The sequence below is a fragment of the Heptranchias perlo genome, chromosome 7 (assembly GCF_035084215.1).
Source record: "Heptranchias perlo isolate sHepPer1 chromosome 7, sHepPer1.hap1, whole genome shotgun sequence".
In the NCBI taxonomy this organism is placed as follows: Eukaryota; Metazoa; Chordata; class Chondrichthyes; order Hexanchiformes; family Hexanchidae; genus Heptranchias; species Heptranchias perlo.
The window spans coordinates 77,406,961-77,434,011 of NC_090331.1; the positions used below are offsets into that span (position 1 = coordinate 77,406,961).

Genomic DNA, 27,051 nt, shown 5'->3' on the forward strand with positions numbered 1-27,051 from the left:
GTTGTGAGGAGATTTGATAGAGATATTCAAAATCATGAAGGGTCTGGACAGAGTAGATAGAGGGAAACTGTTTCTATTGGCGGAAGGGTCAAGGACCAGAGGACATAGATTTAAGGCGATTGGCAAAAGAACCAAAGGTGACATGAGGAAAAACTTTTTTGCACAGCGAGTGGTTAGGATCTGGAATGCACTGCCCGAGGGGGTGGCGGAGGCAGATTCAATCATGGCCTTCAAAAGGGAACTGGATAAGTAGTTGAAAGGAAGAAAAATTGCAGGGCTACGGGGAAAGGGCAGGGGAGTGGGACTAGCTGGATTGCTCTTGTACAGAGCCTGTGCGGACTCGATGGGCCAAATGGCCTCCTTCCATGCCGTAACCTTTCTATGATTCCATAAATCTATGATTCTAAGTGTGTACACACACTCACATACATACACAGACATGCACACACACACATACACACACACAGGCATGCACAGAGATATGCACACGCACACAGACACATGCATAGACATGCTCCTGCACACAAACATGCACAGATGCAGACACACATACACACACACACACTCAGACATGCAGATGCACACAGACATGCACAGACTTATACATACACAGACATGCACAGACCCATACACACGCGCACAGACAAACACAGACGCACAGTTATACATGCACAGACACACATACATATACACAGGCGCGCACACACACATACACACACACAAACATATACCTATACATACACAAACTGACAAACACAGACACACACGCACAGGATACACAGATGCATACGCATATATGCACAGACACATACATGCAAGGACACATACATATGCAGACACAAACACATACATGCACTGACACACACACATGTAAACACACACATACACATTTGGACACACACATACACATACACAGACATGCACATGCACACAGACATACACAGACACACACACACAGACATGCAAATGCATACAGAGACATGCACATGCATGCAGACATGTACAGACACACACAGACATGCACACGTGCACAGACACACACAGGCATGCATCCACACACAGGCATGCACATGTACACAAACATGCACAGATGCAGACACACATACACTCACACACTCAGACATGCACATGCACCCACAGACATACACACATACATGCACACACAGACACAGAGACATGCACACACAGACAGACTTGCACAGACACACACAGACATGCACACGCACACAGATACACACAGACCTGCACTAGCACACAGACATACACACATAGATATACAAACACACAGACATGCACCTGCACATAGACATGCACACACACACAAACATGCACAGATGCTTATGCACACATACATACACACACACAGACACATATGCACACACAGACATGTACCCGCACACAGGCATGTACAGGCTTATATGCACACACAGGCATGCACACACACACAGGCAAACACAGATGCACACACATACATGCACAGACACACACATACACACAGGCACACACACATACACGCACACATACATGAACAGACATAGGTACAGACATACACACACAGACATACATATACACAAACTGACAAACACAGACACACGAGCACAAACACAGACACACACAGGCACAGACACATACACACACATGCACACACAGGCATACACAGATGCACACACACACGCATGCACGAAGACACACACATACCTGTGCAGACATACACATATACACTGACATATACACACACAGACATGCACACACACACACAGATGCACACACGTACAGACATACACATACACAGCCACATACACACACAGACATACACATACACAGACATACACATAAAGACATACACAGTCACACATGCACATGTTCATAAGGCTGCAAAGAATAGTCCACAACCTTTGAAGATGTCCCCAAGCAACCATATACTGGTGCAATGAAACTTTTTACCAAATAGGAAGTGTTGCTACACATACCCAGTGGGACGCTTTGACCCTCCATGCACACCTGTCAGTTTTTAATTAAGGCGACAGAGCATTGAATCCTGATCCCCGTCTTGAACTAGTCCAAATTAGGCAAAATCCAAATTCTTTGTACCTGTCCAGATTTTCTATCCATTAATCCTATTTGTTGAATTCCAGGCCACAAAAGAGATGGAGATAATACACATCACCAGACACTATGTGCTTTAGGCTCTGTGGAGCAGGTAACAAACATAAATCATGGAAAGTGTATTCGGGACAGCTTAACAGTAAGAGAGATGGGGGATAAACACTGGCTACAGTGTTTGAGAGTCAAACATTCCCGAAATGTAACATTGCAAGTAATTTACTGAAATTTCTTACCAAAAACTTTGGGACTATTTTCCTCCATTCGCTTATGTTACTGAATGTAAAAGAATATCCCTTTAATGTTACAAATAATGGCAGTGTCGTTTATGAGAGAGAGCAGGAGAGATGGAGCACCTACATATTTATATCTCACCCTGAGACTTTCAATTACAAGCCTGTCTCTGTTACATGGCTGGTGAAAGCTTGGCTCCTGAGGACAGTGCTTTACAAAGGATGGAGGATGTTATTATATCTGACAAGTGAGATCAAAATAAGAGGCCAATTAAACACCCATATGAGCATATGTTGCCATGGCAAAATGCTAATTAGTTTGGAAACTGAAAACAAGCTCTTAAATAGTTTTGTATATATATATTTTGAGGACAGACATGTTTTAGTGACTTACATTTCCAACCTCTCCACTCCCGTTTAAACGGCTTTCAATCTCTTGTCAAGTTGTTAACCAAAACTTTTTGTTTTTAATGTCGCTTAAACATGTACACTGGGAATTTCCTTGAGAGGTGGTCTCCCGATCGGCTACGGTGACTTCGGGGCTTCCGCCGAGCTTCTGGCGAAATTACACTGGCCGATTGGGAGAACTCCCTAAGGTAATGTCCAGTGACACTGTGCAATGGTGCCATTTTTAAAAATTTGTTCATGGGATGTGGGTGTCACTGGCACAGCCGGCATTTATTGCCCATCCCCAATTTCCCTTGAGAAGGTGGTGGTGGGCCGCCTTCTTGAACCGCTGCAGTCCGTGTGGTGAAGGTTCTCCCACAGTGCTGTTAGGAAGGGAGTTCCAGGATTTTGACCCAGCGACAATGAAGGAACGGCGATATATTTCCAAGTCGGGATGGTGCGTGACTTGGAGGGGAACGTGCAGGTGGTGTTGTTCCCATGTGCTGTGATTTGTGCTGGAGGGGGGTGGGGGAAGGGGCAGTCAGTCACTTAACATTTGGTTTTATCAGATTAACAGATTATCTGGCCATTATCACATTGCTGTTTGTGGGAGCTTGCTGTGCGCAATTTTGGCTGCCACGTTACAACAGTGACTACACTTCAAAAGTACTTCATTGCTTGTGGAGCACTTTGGGACGTCCAGAGTCTTTCTTTTCTCCATTATGCTACAAAAACGGTTGGACGCTTAAATGTAATGAGCAGCTCTTCAAAAATATCTATGCTGCTGGTTTAGTGGCTAAACTATGGTAAAAGAAAGACTTGCATTTATATAGCGTCTTTCGTGATCTTGGATCATTCAAAAGCACTTTACAGTCAATAAAGTACTTTGATGTATAGGTCCTGATATTTATGGGGAGGCGGGAAGGGAGCAGTGGGGGGTTGTAGCTTCCGGGAAACCTGGAACTACGAACTTAGCGCCATTTAATTTTAATTTAAGTTTAAATTTAGTGGCAATTTAAACTTTTTGACACCATTTCCCGGCCAGCGATGGGGAACATCGTGGAGGGGGCCGGAGAAGACCGCAGGCCCTAAGGGACATAGTATCATAGTATGTTACAGCGCAGAAGGAGACCAATCGGCCCATCGTGCCTGTGCCGGCTCTTTGAAAGAGCTATCTAATTGGTCCCTTCGCCAGTAAATTTCTTCCCGTCAAGTATTCATTCAATTCCCTTTTGAAAGTTACTATTGAATCTGCTTCCACCAGGAAAGGGAGGTGAAGGGGGTCAAAGAACATCACGGACCATGGGGGGGGAAATGGAGAAGTTTGTGAGCCGTGAGTAGATCGGGGGGGGTCCCGATCGCGAGGAAGGGGCTCCGATCGCGGGTTTGGTCTGATCAGGGGGCTGACCACGGGGTGGGTCTGATTGTGAGGGATGAGCATGGGTTGAGTCTGATCACGGGGGGGCCCGATTTCGGGGTGGGTCTGATCATGGGGGATGATCGCAGGTTGGGTCCGATCGCAGGGGGTTCGATCACAGGGGGTCTGATCGCAGGGGGTCTGATCGCGGGGTGGGTCTGATTGTGGGGGATGATTGCGGGTTGGGTCCGATCGCAGGGGGTCTGATCGCGGGGGGTCTGATCGCGGGGTGGGTCTGATTGTGGGGGATGATTGCGGGTTGGGTCCGATCGCAGGGGGTCTGATCGCAGGGGGTTCGATCACAGGGGGTCTGATTGTGGGGGATGATTGCGGGTTGGGTCCGATCGCAGGGGGTCTGATCACAGGGGGTCTGATCGTGGGAGGTCTGATTGTGGGGTGGGTCTGATCGCAGGGGGTCTGATCACAGGGGGTCCGTTCGCGGGGGATCTGATTGTGGGGTGGGTCTGATCGCAGGGGGTCTGATCGCAGGGGTTCTGATCACAGGGGGTCTGATCATGGGAGGTCTGATTGTGGGGTGGGTCCGATCGCAGGTGGTCTGATCGCGGGGGGTCTGATCGCGGGAGGTCTGATCGTGGGAGGTCTGATCGTGGGAGGTCTGATTGTGGTGTGGGTCCGATCGCAGGGGGTCTGATCACAGGGGGTCTGATCGTGGGAGGTCTGATTGTGGTGTGGGTCCGATCGCAGGGGGTCCGATCACAGGGGGTCCGTTCGCCGGAGATCTGATTATGGGGTGGGTCCGATCGCAGGGGGTCTGATCGCAGAGGGTTTGATCGCGGCTTGGGTCCGATTTCATGGTGGGTCCAATCCGGGCATGGGGGAGTGTCTAATCGCAGGTCAGGTCCAATCGATGAGTGGGGGGGGGGCTGTCTGATCATGGGGGGGAGGGTCCGATCGCCGGGGGGTGGTCGGCGGATCGCGGGGATGGAAGCAGGTTTCCTTCGGGGGCCGGGGGAAGCACTCCTGCTCCTCCTGGCCCACAAGCAGTGCTGGAAAGCCATTTACCTGATGGATCAGGCCTTTCTCGCCACTCTTCAGCAGTAGGATTTCCTGAGCCCGGTGAACCCGATCCGCGACCGTTAAACCTAAAGGTCTGTAAAAATCTGAGGCACGCAGCCTCATTAAAATATTTAAATGACAGACCCTCCTCTGGAGAGCAGGTTAGTCACCTGCCCCCCAACTCGTCTCTATTAAAACCGAAAGTTAGAGGCGGGTTGGGGTCAGGTTTCCGATTTCTGAAGTTTGAACCCTCCCCCACCGCCCCCCCCTCCCCTGTATTTTGGGGGGTTAAAATTCACTCCATAGCCACTGTCATAATGTAGGAAATGTGGCAGCCAATTTGCACACAGAAAGGTCCCATAAACAGCAACGTGATAATGACCAGATAATCTGTTTCAGTGATGCTCGTTGAGGGATAAATATTGGCTGGGACACCGGGAGAACGTCCTTCGAATAGTGCCATGGGAGCTTTTACATCCACCTGAGAGGTCAGGCGGGGCCTCAGTTTAATGTCTCATCCAAAAGACAGCACAGCACTCCCTCAGTACTGCACTGGAATGTCAGCCTGGATTTTGTACTGAAGTCTCTGGAGCAGGATTTGAACCCACAACCTACTGCTAATCAGAGGTGAGAGTGCTACCCACTGAGCCATGGGTGACACCATGGTACTAAGCCATCCAGGCTAAAAACATCCCTGTTCAATCCTTGGTCTGTCTTGAGTTAGTTAGTCTCAGCAAGGGCAGCAGTTGAGGTAGTACAACTAGTCACAGCATACTGGGTTAGGGTGAGGAAAAAATCAGCCTGGGTTTCTGCTCCTGATCATCTATGTAGTGACCCGCTCCCCAGGATGGTGTTCCTTTGTGGAAAGTGCGTGAGGACAGGATTGGGTTTGGATGTGATACTCTCCATGGTCACAGTTCACTAATCTAAGCCACGCTGGGCCTTCAATTGTTCTCCGCACCTCAAGTTAGGAAATCATCATGAGCAGGAGCCCTCAACATCCGAGAACACCTGCTAGAAATTGTGCAGGGGTGAACACTGGGTTAGGACAGCTCCGGGCTCAGCTGTGATGCCTCCCACAGTTCAATAACCTGCCAAAACTGATTAATGGCCGCTTGGCCAGAGCAACTGGATGCCTACAGAAGAGACAAAGAAAATTGGAGAGAAAAATAAAAGAGAAAGATTGAGCCAGATTCAGACCCAGTCCACGGATGTGAAGGGGCAGAGTTCTAACATATTACATTGCCAATTTTATCTTGAATTCCCAGTATCTTCGGAACAAAGCATTTTTATCTGAAGCACACACTTTGGGTGTCTTTGAACAGCTCAGCTCTGCTCTGGCTGTCAAGTTTCTGTGAAGTGCTTTTATGTATCGTTCATAAAGACAAATTCTACAGCTTCATTATAACAAACATACCGGAGGACGGGAGTTCGTTATAACAAGTTGTTCTTTTTTTTTATTCGTTCACGGGATGTGGGCGTCGCTGGCGAGGCCAGCATTTATTGCCCATCCCTAATTGCCCTCAAGAAGTTTAAATGGATCTTGGATAAGAGAGGCTGAGCAGTTTTTTTTAAAACCACTTTTTTTTTTATTTGTTCATGGCATGTGGGCATCGCTGGCGAGGCCAGCATTTATTGCCCATCCCTAATTGCCCTTGAGAAGGTGGTGGTGAGCCGCCTTCTTGAACCGCTACAGTCCGTGTGGTGAAGGTTCGCCCACAGTGCTGTTAGGTAGGGAGTTCCAGGATTTTGACCCAGCGATGATGAAGGAACAGCGATATATTTCCAAGTTGGGATGTGTGTGTAACTTGGAGGGAAATGTGCAAGTGGTGTTTTTCCCATGTTCCTGCTGCCCTTGTCCTTCTAGGTGGTACAGGTCGCGGGTTTGGGAGGTGCTGTCGAAGAAGCCTTGTCGAGTTGCTGCAGTGCATCCTGTGGATGCTACACACTGCAGCCACTGTGCGCCAGTGGTGAAGGGAGTGAATGTTTAGGGTGGTGGATGGGGTGCCAATCAAGTGGGCTGCATTGTCCCGAATGGTGTCGAGCTTCTTGTGTGTTGGTGGAGTTGCACTCATCCAGGAAAGTGGAGAGTATTCCATTTTTATTATATGAATATTTTATATTAGAATTTAACATTAAAAGTGGTGTGGAAATGGCATTACAAGCTGCTCAGCCTCTCCTCACCAATGCCCTGCTCAGTTGTTTAAAGTTCCAGTAGAAACACGTTGTTTGATGCACAATAACCAACTGGTTACATTACAACAGTGACTTCACTTCAAAAGTACTTCATTGGCTGTAAAGCACTTTGGGACGTCCTGAGGTCGTGAAAGGCGCTATATAAATGCAAGTCGTTCTTTTTCTTTTATTAATAGTTGGCAGGAGAGTCTGATCGACATGCTGAGTGTACTTAGAACTTACTGAATACACCCAGATATTGTCATAAAATACAGAAAGAATAAATCATGTCCCCTAAAGATTTCAGTCACAATGACAGCACCAACTACAGCTAAATTTACTTACCAATTCATTGTAACCTTCACTGATAATAACATGAAATTGAAGAGGACAAGGCACTAATATTTAAGTTATTGTAGCAATAGTTAGCCCTATAAATGCTACTGAAAACTTCCTGAAAGTTTTGAGGCATGTGTGTTGTGTTTATCACCCCTGGCTGTACTCACTATTGGCGTACTTTAGAGCAAAGCTAAAGTGTATTAATAAAGAAACTACATAGAAGCTGCAAATTGTGGTGCTTGCTGTCTGCTCTTCTATGCCCATGTTTGGTTTGAATCTGTTCGCTCTGAGATCTATCAATCTCAATTTTGAAGTTTTCAATTAACCCAGCCTCGACAGCTTTTTGGGGGAGAGAGTTCCAGATTTCCACTACCCTTTGTGTGAAGAAGTGGTTCCTGACATCACCCCTGAACGGCCCAGCTCTGATTTTAAGGTTATGTCCCCTTGTTCTGGACTCCCCCACCAGAGGAAATAGTTTCTCTCTATCTACCCTATCAACTCCTTTAATCATCTTAAACATTTCAATCAGATCACCTCTTAATCTTCTATACTTAAGGTAATACAAGCCTAGTCTATGCAATCATGAAAATAATGTCTTACTCAATGCTTGTTCTTGTGTTTAGTAATGCCTCCTCTGATTAGTGTCACTTCCTTCCACCTCAGCATCCATGTTACTCATCAGCTGCACGATGAGGATTAAAATATCCTTCCAACTGAATGAGTTCTAATTATCTCCAGAGTACACCCGGCTGAAGAAAATAACCTGTGAAGAGCCAGAACAGGCAGTCTTGCAAAAACAGTCTCATTTACAAACTGTTTTGAGTGTCACTTCAACATTCCATTATAGCATAACGCAACACTGACTAAACGTGAAAGTTTAAGTAGAATGGAAGTCAAATGCTCTCCATGTGGATGAAGTGCAGTGTGATTCTTTTGCATCTGTGTTCGCTGCTCTTGCACTGGGCTAAGTTCTGTTAAAAGCCCACATGAAATATGATTACATAGAATTATTATAGAATTATATAGAATTTACAGCACAAAAAACAGGCCATTCGGCCCAACGGTTCCACACGAACCTCCTCCCACCTTACTTCATCTAATCCTATCAGCATATCCTTCTATTCCTTTCTCCCTCATGTACTTATCTAGCTTCCCCTTAAATGCATCTCTGTTATTCGCCTCAACTACTCCATGTCATAGCAAGTTCCACATTCTCACCCGGATCAGGCCCCACCCACAAACTGGCCATGCCCTCAGGTCGGAATTGCGAGATTCCACGAATTGAGCTGGTTCAGGAAGGCTCTTCAAATTGCATTCATTTTATTAGGCGCACAGACACTAGCAGGCACGTTTTTAAAGTTTTTTTTCATATCAAAAAATATTTAATTTACTATGAAACTGACTAGTGTACGCCAATGATCCTTATTAAAAATGCCTATTTTGGTGATAAACCCCATTTCAGCTGTATTAATGAAACTGCCCTAGGTTACCACTCTTAAATACATCAAGGAATATTTTTTAATGGAAAGAAAATAAAAGAAATGATTACTTTCTATTACACTGCCCGATTGCACTGGTCTGTGGAGGGTTTTAAGTTTGTAATTATGCAAATTAATTTTAGCGGAAACTTGAACTGTAACCAGCTCAATTTCAAGCACATTTTGGGTGAAATTTCCTGATTGCGACCAAAGTGCAAACTCTACCCCCAAATCCTGACATGGCTACTGGCAACAGCACCTCCCTCCAGAGGGACATGTGACCTAAGTGCACTTCCTTATGCAAGCTCTAGTGAGGCGTGTTTTCGGAGCTTCTGTTGCTGAGGTGAATGCATGGGATTTGCGATCACTGAAGTCATCATGGCATTGATGATTGAATGTGGGTCAGTTGTATAATCCAACTGGTTTCTCATATTGATTTGAGACTGAGAAGTGTTGTTACTTGTCGCAGTTCTCAAAGAAGGAGGGCGAGAGGGAGAGAGTCAGACAGATAGTCATACCCCGTTTCCTCTAGTATATTATGTTACAAAGGACTGTCTGATGAATTAATAACATTTCTTTCCTTGTCCCTCAGGAGTTACATTTGCATATGTAAGGAACTGCCAGTCACCCCATGGAGAGCATTCAGAAGCACTCAGGAGTCAATGGTCCAACTCCGTGCCAAGCAGTTTGTTCAGGCTTGGAGGCACAATATCCCATTTTTAAAAAATGCATATATTCAAGACAGTTGTCCAAACATTCTAAACTGATACTGGCACTACGTGTACCTGACACGTCAAAATTTGATCGTTACTCTATTGGGATGAAAACATAGGCTGGGAATTTCCTCAGAGCGACTCCCACTCTGCCGCCGTAACTATGCCGGAAGTGCGACGGAAACCCATTTTATGCGCGTGAATGGAATTTCCGCTGTACCTCCGGAGAAGTAATGGCAATGGAGTGGGATTCCCTCTTTAGAAGGACCCAGCCATAAACTTTGGTTCTGCTGTAAATTAAAATTTTGGTCCATTTGTTTAAACGATTCCAAAATACAGAAGGTTTTTAGTGGCTCCCTGTGTAGAGCCACTTGTGAAACATGTCTATAATACACCTTCTTCCCCCTCCCCTTCTTCAGTGTCCCCAGTTTTCGTGGGACTTACCTGATCTGACCACCCCGCTACCCTCCTCACCCTTCACTTTTCCCATAATTTTCTCCCTTCCCTTTCTCTCATGCCAGGGTACAGTTCCAAGGGCAACGACAAGCTCCTGGTACTTCAACCAAATGGGCACCTTTCATTTGTGAATAAAGACAGAACGTTGGCAGGTTATTCAAAGGTGGGGGAGCACATACTACAGACGAGTACAATGCTGTGCACACACGTAATCTTTCCCACAGTTATAAGTGATCAGGAGGGAAAACCTTGTCTGAATCCCTCTGTCCTTGCTCCACCCTCAGTTCAAGAACACTGATGCCATTTGTAGCACTCTCACTGCTGCCTTAGCTTAGATCAACTAACTTGAGCCAGACTATGAATCAACCCTGGGTCCTTTCTGATCTGTATGGTCCAGTACTGCACCATGTGGCACATTTACCCAATGACCCTCCAGGAGAGTCCTTTCTTTCTTATTAAAGCCCCTGCTTTTGACGAACAGCAAGAGAAACAGTATAGAAGATGTAAACACAGTTAAACTGTGGTAAAGCCATAGCCATCATCAGCTGGTTTTTTTAACCTATCTCCCGGCACACCGTGTTTTCTCCCTATTGTTGGTGAAGTCATCCCACCAAATGGGGCAGATTCACCAAACAAGCGAGAAAAACTCTGAATGCTCATTCAGATCTCAAATACAGCTCTGAACATAATGCAGAATGTGACACCACTGTGCACTGTGCCAGCCAATGAATTGGAGGAGGGGCGGGACATATGGCAGGAATCAGTCAAAATCTATTCACTCAGCAAACAGCAAAGCAAACAAAGTCTATTTAAACAGCGCATTACGGCAAACAGTCTAGAGGGTCTATTTAAAAAGAGTCTCTACGAGCTAGAGGGAACAGAACTCATGACCCAAACTACAGCAACTTCTTCCAATAAAAGCAAGGTGATTTTTCCAGCAAATTGCAGTGTGTGGAGGATAATTACATATAAATGATGTGCGTAAAATCAATCCCAGTCACTTACAGCAGTGCGGTCTCCAGGCGTGATTGATGGGGTAATTATCCAATCATCTCCATTCTGGCCAGGAATAGTGGTGTCACTATATGCAGCCGTATAAATGAGGTAAGACAGCCAAGACAAAGCTGGCTGTGGTGTATTGTACATGGGGAAGGTTGTTAATAGCCAAGCGGACATCTTTTGGCTAGTCACAATTTCACTACCAGTTGAGTACCTTTTGTGAAAGTAGTGATTGAAAGGGATGTGCTGAAGACTGACTCCTGAACCATACAATGAAGGGATTCATTGATAAATTAGAAGTTTATTTCAGAAGCTGTACAATGGCTGAAACCTCTATGAAACGCCTTTATGATTGTGGATGGGATTCCCTCATACAGATTAATGGAGATCATTGCTGAACTAAAGGGAGGCAAAACTCCCTCTTTCTTCAGTTGAATTTTCTTCCATTTTTCTAGTCTCAAGTCGTTGTGCAGCACCTCAAACCCAATAGGCAGGCAGGCAACCAGTGTCAATGCTGCTCTGAACCAGTGCATGGCTGTGGTTTGCCGCTCTCTCACTCTTTGTGGGGGTGCACCACAGCAGCGTAATTGGGAAGAAGCTCAGCAAGTGTGTAATTGAAAGCGTAAACCTATGTACAATGTACAACATCAGTCCAATGTACAGTACAGTGTTGTTTAACTTATTGCATTAAAATGACATTTACAAAAGCATGTATGAAGGGATTGCTGATTTCTGCATGTCAAGAAGATCACCAATGTAAAACTGACACTATTTGTTTCCATTATAACTACAAAGAAATAGAGCACACCCTTACAATACTCCTTGCACTGGGCCCTTTGACTAATTTAGAGCACAAATAAATGTGCAGATGTGCAGGATGCCTGCTGCAAGTGCAATCTGGATAGGCTAAAATTGGTAATTGCAAGTTCCTGGCATTACTCACCCTGAAATCTATAAGGAACTAAAACAGGGGTATATAAACAGCGAAGTTTGCCTCAAAAGCTGAATATCCAACACCATTCACTCAGGGATCCCAAAGTCAATGTGCATTCATATATCTATAAATATTTTGTGGCATATTTTGATACTCATTCCTTTATTTAGCACAAAAATTCATGAATTGTGTCGAACAATATTCTTTCATAGTTGGACTGAGCATTGGATCACCTGGAAAGTCCTCCTGACTAAATGGCACTGTGATTTTGCTGCAAAATTGCATGGTCGTGGACATTACACAGACTCATAGCAACATAGGAATAAAGGAATTATTAGACAAAAAAAGACCATGGTCCATTTAGTTCACCATTCTACTATACTGATAGTCACATGATGCAATGATAATGGAGTTATTGACTAATCATAGTGATCAATCTCCATCAATTAATCTACAACAGACCCAGACATGACACGAGGAAAACCCCAATGGTGGAAAGCTTTGAGAACCAAAAGTCATCTGTTCCTCCGAAGCACGCTACACTTACCATCAAATTACTCATATACTGTATCTCAAAATATTATTATCTGAAAGAAATCTATCTAATTTGCATTTGAATGAATCAACACTAACTACTTTCACCGTCTCTCTGGGAGCCTGTTCCATAGATTGACCGCTCTCTCACTGAAATATTGTTTCCGCTGATTAGTTTTGAATTTACCCCCTTCAAGTGCAGGCCGTGTCCTCTGGTTCTACTGTTCTGGACAAGGTGAAATAGCCTGTCTTGGTCTACATTATCTAGTCCCTTTAGAATTCTAAAAACTAATTTGGAGTCTGTTTTTTTGGACTCTCAGCAGACTGGAACCCACCAGCATTTTGTTTCCTCCTGTCTTCACTCCAATGTCTTGCTGCACTATCTTCGTCCATTATCTCCAGGCAACAGGGCAGGAAGGCAAACTGCTATTGGGTCTTTGCTTGTGCAGTTCTATAATTTGGTTGCGAGAAGGTGTGTGGATCACTGTACTTACCCTTTGGGAAAGTGCCAGGCCTCTGATTGGGCCTCCCCATTACCGAAAGGCTGAGAGTTTATAATCAGCAAGGTCTTTAATTCCTTCTGTGCTTTATTTCTGGGTGTTTATTTTAAACAGGTTAATGACTGTGTTAAACTATCATAAACAGGAATTTGAGTGAAACGTGGTAGCACTGTAGTAAAAATATGGCCAGGAAGAAATTAGTCCAAATGTGTGAGGAATCATTGGCCTGAACTTCTGAGCCTGAAGTTAAGTTTGAAAATGCCTGAGGAGAAGAAAGCAGCTCCCAAGGAGGGCGCCAAGAAAACCGTGAATAAAGTGCCAACAAAGAGCGGCAAGAAGCGGAGATAGTCGAGGAAGGAGAGTTACTTCATCTACAACTACAAAGTGATGAAGCAGGTTCACCCTGACAACGGCATCATCCCCCAAGGCCATGAGCATCGTGAACTCCTTTGTGAACGATATTTTTGAGCACAGCGTGGGTAAGGCTTCCCACCTGGCCAATTACACCAAGCGCCACACCATCAGCTCCCTGAAGATCCAGACCAACGTGCTGCCCGGGGAACTGGTCAAGCAGGCCGTGTCGGAAAGGACAGAACTGTCAATCTGTGGCAATTTACTCATTCATCAGACCACGCCATGAGCACTGTGTCCAGTTCTGGTCGCCGAGAAACAAGGGAGGCACTCAAGCATTGAAGGCAGTGAAGAGAAGAGCCACGAGGCTGATCCCTAGCATTGGAAGTCCGAGTTATGAGGAAACATTGTAGAAACGTGGGATTTTCAGCATTGAAAGTAGGTGACGGAAAGGTGATGTTTGGCGAGGTACATAAGGTAGTAAATGGTATGAAAAGTGTAATACTACTTTTCAGTTAAATTGTGAGAGTAGGACAAGGAATTACAGGTTAAGTGAGTAAAAGGTAAATTTAAGACTGTTATCAGGAAGTTCTTCTTCACACAGAGTGATCAATACATAGAATGGACTCTCAGATAGAGTAATGGGGGTAAAAACCTTGGAATCATTTAAGAACCAATTGGGTACTGCAGTGGGAGGGGGTGACCATTAGGATCATTATGAATGGGTTAACCAAGCTGGGTCGAATGGCGTTCCTCATCCATACATATCTTGTGATCATTGGCTCACGTGGAGCATAAACACCAGCACAGACCAGTTGGGCCGAATGGCCTGTTTCTGTGCTGTAAATTTTATGTAATTCCATGTAACTTCATTGTGCACTTTTGTCTACAATAGCACTGGATGTAACACTGGTTAGATGAACACTTGTGCAAGGTTATAGAATATTAAATAGTTCATTAAACAAACAGCTCACAGTTTGGAATTCAATTTACTAATCATATCTACTCACCCTAAGCAAGCCATTAAATTATTGCTGAAATAAATGGAGATCTTTTGTACATTGATATGAAACACACAGAGCTTTTCATTGCTTGGCGCAATGGCAGCACTCTCACCTCATTAGTCAGAAGGTCATGGGTTCACAACCAATTCCAGGACTTCCGCATAATCTAGGTTGACACTTGAGTGCAGTACTGAAGGTTTGCTGCTTTGTCAGAAGTGTTGCCTTTTGGATAAGAGGTTAAATTGAGGCCCTGTCTGCCTGTTTAGGTGAACGTAAAAAATCCCATGGCACTATTTGAAGAAGTAAAGGGGAGTTGTCCTGGCTAATATTTATCCCTCAATCAAAAGCAGCGAAAAATGGTTAACTGATCATTTAACTCATTACTATTTGTGGGACCTTGCTGTACACAAATTAGCTGCCACGTTTGTCTACATGACAACAGTACATTTCAAAAGTAATTAATTGGCTGTGAAGCTCTTTGGGATGTTCTGAGGACATGGAAGGTGTTATATGAATTTAAGTCTTTCTTTGGGAAAAGAATGCTGCAAGAGGCTCAGAAAAAGGTGACAGAAGCATGGATGAGGGTTTCAGCATATTGGTTGAAATGGTGGAGGAGGTGGGTGATATTACAGAGGTAACAAAGAGGACATTATCCAAGTTTTTCAAATCTGAACCACAACAAACAACAACAACAACTTGCATTTATATAGCTCCTTTAACCTAGTAAAATATCCCAAGATACTTCACAGGAGTGTCATCAAACAAAATTTGACATCAAGCCACATAAGAGAGGTTTAGTGAGGGAATTCCAGAGCTTAGGGCTTAGGCAGCTGTATGCACGGCTGCCAATGGTGTAGCAATGAAAATCGGGGATGTGCAAGAGGCCAGAATTGGAGGAGCACAGAGGTATCGGAGGGTTGTAGGGCTGGAGGAGGTTTCAGAGATAGGGAGGGACGAGGCCATGGAGGGATTTGAAAACAAGGATGAGAATTTTTAAATTGAGGCATTGCCGGACCGAGGGCCAATGTAGGTTAACGAGCACAGGGGTGATGGATGAACGGGGCTTGATTTGAGTTAAGATATGGGCAGCAGAGTTTTGGATGAGCTTAAGTTTACGGAGGGAGCAAGTTGGGAGGCCGGCCAGTACAGCATTGGAATAGTCAAATCTCGAGTTAACAAAAGCGTGGATGAGGGTTTCAGCAGTAGATGAGCTGAGACAGGAGCAGAGACAGGGCGATGTTACGATGAAAGGAGTTAACAGTGAGGGTGTAGAAAAGTACTTTGTGCAAAACCAGTACTAGATAATCAGAGGGAAATAATTATAAAGAAGTCCTAAGCTAAACGTAATTTGAGGAATAATTACTTTCTGTTCAGCATCAGCGACAGAGATTAGAATGCTCCTCCTGCAGTAAAAATTGACCCAGTTCAAGCATTCAAAAAGGGAACATTATCAATTTCTAATTCAGCAGGAAGTAGAGGGCTGTTGCCATGGAAAAAAAATGTGAGATGACTAGATTGGATCCTGAAACAGAATGTAACTGAGCAAATAGCCATTATGTTCCTGAGTCTACTTCCGGTAATTCCTTTTATAACTACAAAGAAGTATGGTGCATCCTTGTGATACTCCTTGTACTGGGCCCCATGACTACACTAGAGCAGAAATAACTGCCCACCACTGGTGTGCAGGATGCAAACTGTAGCATCATCTGGATGGGCTGACTGGCCTTTTCTCATTCTTACATTGTTATGTGTGGAGATCTGAGCTCCCCTATTGATTACAATGAGTGATGTGACCAAAAAAAATTCAAAGTGCGGTTTAGAATAATAATAAAGGTTGTGATATATTTTGGATTTCAGCTGATTTTCGTTTAGATGCAATATCCAGAATTCAACATAAATTTTCCATTCATTACCAGTTATTTCTAACATGCAGCTGAGAATTAGTTGATGGTATATTAAGTTCCCTAAGTCATCCTGCTGGCTTTTTTGGATAGAAGGACAATGTCTGCACTATTGAATGATACGGAGGAAGGTCCCAGCTTTTGATCCCTGGAGCATGATGAGTTAGATGATCTCATCCAAGGTGATAGTGGGAATATTACATTGTCCTGAGTGTAACTTTGCTAGGAAAAGTAAAATTACCAGAATGGTTGACTCTCTAATGCAGAACTGTAGGAGTGCTGTACTGCCACCTTGCGGATGAGATGCTAAACTGAGGCCCATTTTTCCTGTTCAGGTGGACATAAAAGATCTCATGGAACTAATCAAAGAAGATAGGGATGTTTTGCCGTTGTCCTGTTCAACATTTATCCCTCAACCATCACCGCTAAAACAAATTGTCAGGTCATTTATCTCATTGATGTTGTCTGACCTTGCTGTATGCAAAAATTGCTTCTGCATTTGCGTTTTTTTACAATAGTGTCCACAATTCAAAACTCATTCATTGGCTGTGAAGTGATGTGGGACATCCTTAAAGCTTGATAGGTGCTATTTCACTGCACCGCCTACCCTTTCCTTTTGTGCTGCTGATGACTTCCCCGTGACCTCTGCATGCATGGATGTTGGTGAGGACAGGATTGGGTTTGTCTGTGATAGCCACTAACAGTCACTGATCTAGAAATTCAATAGCTCAGCTGCTGTTTTCAGGTGAAACACGGGTGCTGCAGGGACCAATACAGCGTACGTGCGCTAAGTTTGCACCAGAGATGCACTGCATGTCATATTAGGACGCCCTGAAATAGTCCTAGTAGCCTGCCTGCAACTAGTGTTTGGCCCGTTGGGGTAGACTTTCCACTAGATTGCGCTGGCTTTTTCAGTGCAATCCGTGCAAAATATCGTGGAATCTCGATTCACATTGGGCATAAATTACATCCAGTGTAATTCGAGTTTCCTTGATCCTTTGCATTGGCTCAAAAATCATCTCACTGAAGCCGGCCACGCCCCCCCCCAACCCCTGTCCCCCAAGCGAAATAACATGGATGGTGAATTTCAGTCGATTGCGCCCATCTGCAGCCATTCGAGGAGGGTCTTCAAATTAAGCTTGTTTTCTTAGGTGCACAGGCACTAGTAGGCATGTTTTAAATGTTTTTACATATTAAAAAATATTTAATTTACCAAGAAACTGACTAGTGTACATCAATGAGACTAGTAAAGGGTTCAGTGTAGCTTTCTTAAGTCATTTTCAGAATTTGGATTTTCAGAAGGCCTTTGATAAAATCCCACATAAGAGGTTAGTGTGCAAAATTAAAGCACATGGGATTGGGGGTAATATACTGGCATGGATTGAAAATTGGTTAACAGACAGGAAACAGAGAGTAGGAATAAATGGGTCTTTTTCAGGGTGGCAGGCAGTGACGAGTGGGGTACCACAGGGATCAGTGCTTGGGCCCCAACTATTCACAATATATATCAATGATTTGGATGAGGGAACCAAATGTAATATTTCCAAGTTTGCTGATGACACAAAACTAAGTGGGATTGTGAGTTGTGAGGAGGATGCAAAGAGGCTTCATGGCGATTTAGACAAGTTGAGTGAGTGGGCAAATACATGGCAGGTGCAGTATAACGTGGATAAATGTGAAGTTATCCACTTCGGAAGGAAAAACAGAAAGGCAAAGTATTATTTAAATGGTGATAGATTGGGAAATGTTGATGTACAAAGGGACCTGGGTGTCCTTGCACACCAATCACTGAAAGCAAACATGCAGGTACAGCAAGCAGTTAGGAAGGCAATGGTATGTTGGCCTTCATTGCAAGAGGATTTGAGTACAGGAGCAAGGATGTCTTACTGCAGTTATACAGGGCCTTGGTGAGACCACACCTGGAGTATTGTGTGCAGTTTTGTTCTCCTTACCTAAGAAAGGATATACTTGTCATAGAGGGAGTGCAGCGAAGGTTCATCAGACTGATTCCTGGGATGGCAGGACTGTTGTATGAGGAGAGATTGGGTCGACTTGGCCTGTATTGACTCGAGTTTAGATAAGAATGAGAGGTGATCTCATTGAAACATACAAAATTCTGACAGGGCTAGACAGACTGGATGCAGGGAGGATGTTTCCCCTGGCTGGGGGGGTTCTAGAACGAGGGGTCACAGTCTCAGGATATGAGGTAGGACATTTAGAACTGAGATGAGGAGAAATTTCTTCACTCAGAGGGTGGTGAACCTGTGGAATTCTCTACCACAGAAGCCTGTGGAGGCCAAGTAACTGAATATATTTAAGAAGGAGCTAGATAGATTACTAGACACAAAAGGCATCAAGGGGTATGGGGAGAGAGCAGGAATATGATATTGAGATAGAGGATTAGCCATTATCATATTGAATGGTGGAGCAGGCTCGAAGGGCCGAATGGCCTACTCCTGCTCCTATTTTCTATGTTTCTATGTTATTTTCAGTGATCTAAAATCAGGTTACTCACAGGTAGAGGACTAGACACTCTTGTTAAAAATGCTTATTTTTTTGTGATGTGGAGATGCCAGTGATGGACTGGGGTGGACAAATGTAAGGAGTCGTACAACACCAGGTTATAGTCCAACAGCTTTATTTGAAATCACAAGCTTTCGGAGCTTTGCTCCTTCGTCAGGTGAGTGAAGAGTTGCATAAAGGACTATATATGCTGTGCCTTTATGTAACCCTTCACTCACCTGACGAAGGAGCAAAGCTCCGAAAGCTTGTGATTTCAAATAAAGCTGTTGGACTATAACCTGGTGTTGTGTGACTCCTTATATTTTTTTGTGATAAACCCATTTTCAACTGTACTAATAAAACTGCACCAGGTTACCATTGGTAAATACATCTTAAATACATCAATGAAAATTTTTTATTGCAATGAAAAAGAAATGAACAATTACGCTCTATTACGCTGCTGGATTGCGTTGGCTCAAGGAAGATTTTAGGTTTGTGATTATAATTGTGATAATAATAGAGGAAAGTCCAACTGTAACCCAGCCAGTACCATTGGCGATTGTGCCCAAAGCCCCTTTGAGAAATTAGTTTACCACTGACCTCAGCACGTGCCTTGCACGCTGTGAACAGTTTTCCCAGGAGTATGGCAGCCAAGCTGCCATGACTGCCACCCAAAATGTAAATTAAAAGTTTTTTACTTACTGAATGTGAAGCCAGGAGGACTCGCCCCCTCACAATTGCTTCTGTCCCTTCACACATCCTATAAGCCTTTGGCTAGTGTCCCAGCCAGCCGATCTTGCTATACCCCACCCCTTACCTGGAGCATCATTCCATTCAGCTAATTGGTAAAAGAGTTGGTACATTTTTGTATGACTATGCACTAATGGAATTTCATAAGGACATCATGACTGTGTGGTGCACTGAAGCACTAACGCATGGTGCCAGGAAGTGGCAGGATATGGGTTTCCACCTGACTCTCCATAATGCAAAATTCCTTATCTCATCTGCATCTTTATAGGAGGCCGGATGTTTTTTCATAGAGAGGGAGACAAAATGAGAGCCAGGAGCCAGGAATTTCCTCGCAGCTGCTACTGCTCCACCGGAGGCTCCGAGGAAGTTCACGGCCAGGGCGTCTTCACACTCCTCAGACAGCTCTCTTGCGTCACCTAGCAACTGGCTTCAGAGCAGAGATATTGGGGGAGTGCATTGAGTGCCGAGCATTGGTGGGATCGAAATATGCACCAGGAGAAATGAGGAGAAAATTCCTTGAGGAAGTACTCCCCCAGCAGCTCAGATGACAAGTGTCACATGCACTGTGGAAGAGATCCATACAGACCTGGAGGGTCTAGGGCTATCTGGTCTGTGCTGAGTCCATTGCCATTGAGTCATTGATGGCGTGACAAATGGCCTTGGTGGTCCTGGGCTGAGGAAGGGAACCTGAGCAGGAGTTCCCACCCTTGGTCATTAATCAGGCTGGAAGACAGGATTGGGTTCAGCTGTGATGCCATTCACAGTTGAATAGCCTACATTCGCTGTCTAGGCTCACACATGGATACTTTGTCAAGATACCAGACGGCTGCTGGTACCTATACTACTAAGCCCAGGAGGAGTCACCACCTTGAGCAGGAGAGGGGGTGAGGTCAGAAAATTCAGAGGCAAAAGAAAAGATTTAATGCTAATGCCCTCCAGGTCTGTATGGATCTCTTCCACAGTGCATCGGTGCTGGCCAAGGTAACAGACACTAAATTATAGAGACCAAAATAATGACAGTAAGACAGGAGAAATGAGCAAAGCACCAAATCCGAGAGAAAATTATTTAAAGAGAGATAGATGAAAACGTTCCAAATAGGATATAAGAGCTTGCATTTATATAGCACCTTTCACGACCTCAGTGCATCCCAAAGTGTTTTGGAAGCGCAGTCACTGTTGTAGTTTAGGGAGACATGGCAGCCAAATTGTGCACAGCAAGCTCCCACAAACAGCAATGTGATAATGACCAGATAATATGTTTTAGAGATGCTGGTTGAGGGATAAACATTGTCCAGGACACCGGGGAGAACTCCCCTGCTCTTCTTCGAATAGTGTCATGGGATCTTTTACATCCACCTGAGAGGGCAGTCGGGGCCTTGGTTTAACGTCTCATCCGAAAGATGTAACTCTCTGCCTTCCTACATCAATGCCTCGATCCTTCCCCCAACTCCAGCTACTTATACCATAGGTTGCAGATGGATTAGAGGAAGCCATTTCAGTTTCAAAGACATTTTTATGGTGTTTAAGTCACACGTAATTGAATCATTTGTAAGGCCTGCCACTGTGATTCTCCTGTTTTTTTTTGGTTGGAGCTTTAGTGGCTGTGAGCAGTAGGAATGCCTCTTTAAACTGTACTTTGGAACTGGTTAAGCAGGAATAATTTGTTGCTGTACCCAAACAATGCAGTTCATGAAACATCGATCAGAGGGTAGGTGTTATTGAACCCTGGGCCTTGTATTGTCAGGATCAAGAGTGCATGAAGATCCTGAATAAGGTCAGGGTTATGCGAGGACTGCTGATTAGTAAAGGGTCTTTGTTGAACAGACCGTATCATTTCCTGCCAGGCCATTAATCATTAATGCCCCTGTAACTCAGTTTGTGGTGAAAGGCAGCCGGCAACAGATAATGAGTATTTGCTTATCTGTTTTGAAAGAAAAGACACTAAATTTACAATCCAGCTTTTTTATAGGGTGAGATGACCTTTTTAAAGTGTTTTCTTCACTGTTCGTTCTTGTTTCCCTGAGCTATGCACCATCTGGGGCTAGGCTTGCAGACTCTGGTTGGACATATTCCTGGAGGTTTCATCACATGACCTCCTTCCTCCAACTGCCCCGCCCAGTCAGACAGTCATTTTTTTCCATCTCTGATATTTTTATAACTAAAGTGTTCAAAGTAAATGAAACAAAAAACAATCACAATTCTTTTATTGTCACTATGATTTTTCTCATGGGCTGCTCGCAGCAGAGTCCAGGAGATGAACCTTTCATTCCTGGAGGCTCAGGACAATCCTGACGGGAAGGCAACCCTAATCTGTGGCTGACAGGCAGGTTAGGCCTCCTGGCCCTGAAATGGATTGCTGGGAGGCTGGTTGGGTGCCTCTCTCTGATTTTCTCTCGTTCCTTTGGGGTATATACATTCTAAGTCACCTAAGACGACAACTGATTGCCTGCCCCAGCCCGGTCCCCTGGTCTGCGTGATTAATGGTCACAACATGGAGGTGCTTTTACCCATCGAGCCATCAGGGAATCTCGAGGGAGCCCAGATTTCAGCAGGTTTTAGATCTGGTCCAACTCCTAATTCTAAGCAGAAACAAGGTATTAGAATATGCCAGGAATCTTACAACACCAGGTTATAGTCCAACAGTTTTATTTGAAAATCACAAGCTTTCGGAGGCTTTCTCCTTCGTCAGGTGAGCGAGTGTGACTTCACCTGACGAAGGAGAAAGCCTCCGGAAGCTTGTGATTTTCAAATAAAACTGTTGGACTATAACCTGGTGTTGTAAGATTCCTTACATTTGTCAACCCCAGTCCATCATCGGCATCTCCACATCTTAGAATATGCCACCATGGGACCCCCACTGATAACGCAGTCAGGGTTCCTCTTGCTCAGGGTCACTCTCCAGCAACCCCTTGGACTGTCATGCCCTGCGCAGTCAAATAGCCAGCCAGCACTGACTGTCAAAGCTCGCACATGAATAATGGCCATGTGGTTGAGGTACATAATTAATTACTTTGAAATACATTTGCTGTTGGCCAATGTGACAGCACTTGTCAAACAGCAAAGAGATGAATTGACCAGTTAATCTGTTCTTGTTGGCTGAGGCTCTTCATTGAATTGTGGTATGGAATATTTAATGCCCACTTTAAAAGGCATTGTTTTAATGCCTTACCTGAAGTACTGCACTAAAGTGTCAGCCTAGATTATGTTTTCCAGTCTCGGAGTGGGGCTCGAACCTGTAACCTTCTGATGCAGAGACATGAGTGTTACTCGTGAAACAATCTGTTGCCGTTGAGGGATGGAGGAAATCAGCAGAAAAGGAAGGGTTGATGATTTTTTGGGGGGGATTTTTCAATCTAATGAAACTGAGCTGAATTCAGATGTTAAAGGGGACATTGTTTTCACGGAATCGATTAACTGAATACACAAACAATGGCTTCAACTGTATCGAGAGGCATCAATGCAACACTTATCTGTATGATATATGATGCTTGGCTCTCTTCCTGACCCAAACCAAAAAAAAACGATTTGCTGAGCACTTTTAAGGAAAGACAGTGTCCCTTGAAATTGGAAAATATTATTTAAAAAGCTAAATTCATATCAATGTTGAAGGGGAGAGTACAAATGTATGAGCTAAAAAGATATTTACTGTGTTAGAATTGCTTGCCTTGTGTATTGTGCTGTTTACATAACGAAAACACAACTCCATCTCCCAAATGGCACCTGGGCTAACTATAAATCTGTCTGAAAAATATTTTTGATACATATTTTATGTCATTGATGTAACCTTTGCTTTCAGAGAACTTAAGGCTTGGGTAACCCTGTGGATTTGAAAACGCCTCTGGAACCTTGATTTGAATCTAGTCCAGAATGAGGGGATGGAGATCTTCTCTGTATTATGGCTATAAGAGGCTTATAGGAAATCAATGTGGGTTGTTTCATTCCACTTCTAATGAGTGTTGCGGAACTTTCAATCTCCATTTGGAAAGAAAAATCAGGCGGGGTGTATAATGGGCGTCTGATCCGATCTAATATCACCCCCGCCATAGTTGAAAGTTCCACATTGTGAATCCAAAAGAAAGGTTGGCCATCGTTTGGCACAAATTGGGATTAAATGTTATAACAATGTTCGTCTGAGGTTGGGGCAGACTTTTGTTCTCCACTTAACTTGAACTGTACCTAACCTCTTGATAGTGTGTAGAGGAAGCTTTTCTCTGCATTAAACCTGTGCTATGCTTGAAGTGCTTGGTGGGGCAGTGTAGAGGGAGTTTTTCACTGCATTTAACCTTGCGGTACCTGCCCTTGCTGTTCCTGACCTATTAGTACTGAAACTGCAAGCAAAAATGATTCCAAATTACGGATAGGCCTCGTTTTGATGAACAGAAAAAGGTCGAAAAGAATAAATGCACTCTCCCCCAAAAAGCTGTTGAGGCCTAGGTCAATTGAAAATTCCAAAACTGAGATTGATAGATTTTTGTTAGGCAAGGGTATTAAAGAATATGGAACCAATGGAGTTAAGATACAGATTAGCGATGATCTAATTGAATGGCGGAACAGGCTCGAGGGGCTGAATGGCCTACTCCTGTTCCTATGGGTTTTACAAAGGTGGAGTTTGTCTGTTGACTGCATTCTGCTCCCTATGAAATGAATAATATATTTATACTGACCCATTTTTAATTCTCCATGTAATTAATAAAACAGCACACTGAAACCACATGCGCCGTTAAGACTTCAGATATGAAAAAGACGCGATTTGAAGTGCCAGCCCCCGTAAGAAGGTCACTTCTGCTGCGCACACCCCTCGGCGCTGTTGTCAGTGATCTTCCTGTTTGAAAGCTGGTGAGACTCCTCAGAGGTCGGACTGCAGAGAGAGAGAGAGAGAGAGAGTCAGCTGATAGACCACACATCACTGGATCTTATGACTGAGATTAAAGCAACAAGGATGAAAATCCCTTTCAGAAGGCTGTCAGTCACTGGTTAGGAGCAAGACTTTGAGAAAGAGTTCTTTTCCTGAGCCCCAAGTAAATAATTACTGAGTGTGGCGAGATGGGCTTTTTATCTTCCGACAACATCAGGTGCACAGTGTGTTGAGAAAAGCCTTTTCACCTCCCCCCCCTCCCCGAAGAGTTCACCCCAACAGATTAGTTTGGCAGCTTTTTTTTATTACTGCAACTCATTTCAATCCTGCACAGTGCACTTGAAAAGAGATGATTTATAAATATAGTAAGGCACGTATAACGAGCCCTGTAATTAGCATGGAGACTGGATGCTTATTGAGGATGTTGCACATGGCCAATAGACATGAGAGCACCACAGCACAGAGACTGAACTCCAGGGCAGAGGCTAGTTGGCACAAAGAGAAAAGGAAAATAATTAGACTAAAGCATAAATGAGTGCGAGATGCTTTAACTATTGCTTCACGTTGAATAAACCCTTTTATCATATGACCTTACAAAAAGCCCCTTTCATATCCACAGTGCTTAATGTCCAACTTATTTTTTCCAGATGGATCGGTTCTGAATAATGAAAGGAGACAATACCTCCAGGGGTCAGTGTGCGAGTGTTAAAGGAGACAATAGGCTAGAAATTGGGCCGTGTAACACCCGTTTTTCAGATGCTACGTGGCCTCCTAAGGTCCCAAAATGGCGTCCGGAATGCGTGCGCACGCTTCTAGCGTGACTTGCACCGGACGCCATTTTGGAAAGGCGTTTGCACACGCGCAGATAACGAACACCGGCATCACATAAAGTAGGGACAATACGTGTTAGATCAGTGTGCAACACTGATTTAAAGGGATAGACACCATTTTAGCATTCAACGCTCCAGCCAATGAACTTTCTTAACCAAGAATAGCTGAACATGTCTTAGATGGCCTGGATGACCCCCCCACCCAGGGCTATTTAAAGGGATCATGCAGGTGTTGCAGGTTAGTGGCTGGATTACTGCTTTTGGCTGCTGGTACAATTGTACATGTTTGTTAAAGTTTCCTACACTTGGAGACAGTTGCTATAGTATATAAAGAGTGGTTAGGCAGGTCCTGCATTACTGTTGGTGTCATTTACAACAATGTGCTGAACAAGACTCCCGGCAACCATGGGTGGTCTGCTAGGGCTCCCGCTGGGCATAGAACATGACTGGGAGCTTGCTGAGAGGCCGTGCAGAGCAGGTAAAGCTGCGAGGAGAGGGAGGAGGAGGAGGAGGAGGAGCAGGTCGCTGAGCAGGAGGCCATATCCCACAAGGGCCTTCAGGAAACAATATTCATATCTTAACATGAGCGAAGATCAGTGTATTTGATGGCTGCAGTTCATGAAGGAGATCTGTCAGCTGCTGCAACCACAACTGCAATCTCAGAGCAGGGCAAGGACAGCATTGTCAGTGGCTGTCAAGGTAACCATGGTGCTGAACTTTTGTGGCTCTGGATCCGTTCAGGCCGCTGCTGGCGATATGTGCAGCATCTCACGGTGTGCAGTGCACTGCTGCATAAAGAAGGGTAGGGAGGCACTGTACGAGCTGCGCAACAAGTTCATCATGCTCCCTTTTGACAGCGAGAAGCAGAACGAGCGAGCGCGAGAGTTTGGTCCCATTGCAGGCTTCCCCATGGTGCAGGATGCCATTGACTGCACACATATGGCCATGTGTGCTCCACATCTCAGCCATCTTTATGAACAGAAAGGGGTTCCACTCCCTCAATGTGCAGCTGGTGTGCGACCACACGCAGCGCATCATAGAGGTCAACGCCTACTACCCTGGCAGCAGTCAGGATGCCTTCATTATGCAGCAGTCCTACGTCCCAACTAAATTTGCACCGGCTTGGCAAGTCGAAGGCTGGCTTCTGAGCCTTCCCCTTATGAGGTGGCTCATGACCCCGGTCAGGCACGCACGCACATGTGTAGAGCAGGCATACAACGAGAGCCATGCGGCCACATGGAATGTCGTCGAGCACACCTAAGGCCTCCTAACGCAGGGCTCCCGCTGCCTGGACCGTTCTGGTGGATCCCTGCAGTACTCAGCTGAGACGGTGTCAAGATTCATCGTGTTATGCTGCATGCTGCGCAACCTTGCCCTTAAGAGGGAACAGCCCTTGCCACCGCCTATCCGCCAAGACCCTGAGCCAGAGGCAGAGGAGGAGGAAGTGGAGGAAGACGCAGGGAGGCAGCAAGGTTCTCAGGCCCTGTCTGCCGGGGCTCTACGTGCTCACCTTATTCAGGAGTGATTTCAACGATAGCTCCCAAGTCAACAACAGTCCTACACTTCCCACCTG

General features: G+C 44.8%; 1 long non-coding RNA gene across 1 annotated transcript in view; it reads right to left on the reverse strand.

Annotated features, from left to right (window-relative positions):
- Nucleotides 1-24,462: 24,462 nt before the first annotated feature.
- LOC137323374 (uncharacterized) overlaps nucleotides 24,463-27,051 on the reverse strand; it is a 41,301-nt gene continuing 38,712 nt past the window's right edge. Inside the window, exon 3 of the long non-coding RNA XR_010963362.1 lies at nucleotides 24,463-24,651. This is a non-coding gene — a long non-coding RNA (uncharacterized lncRNA). The remainder of the gene's footprint in view (nucleotides 24,652-27,051) is intronic.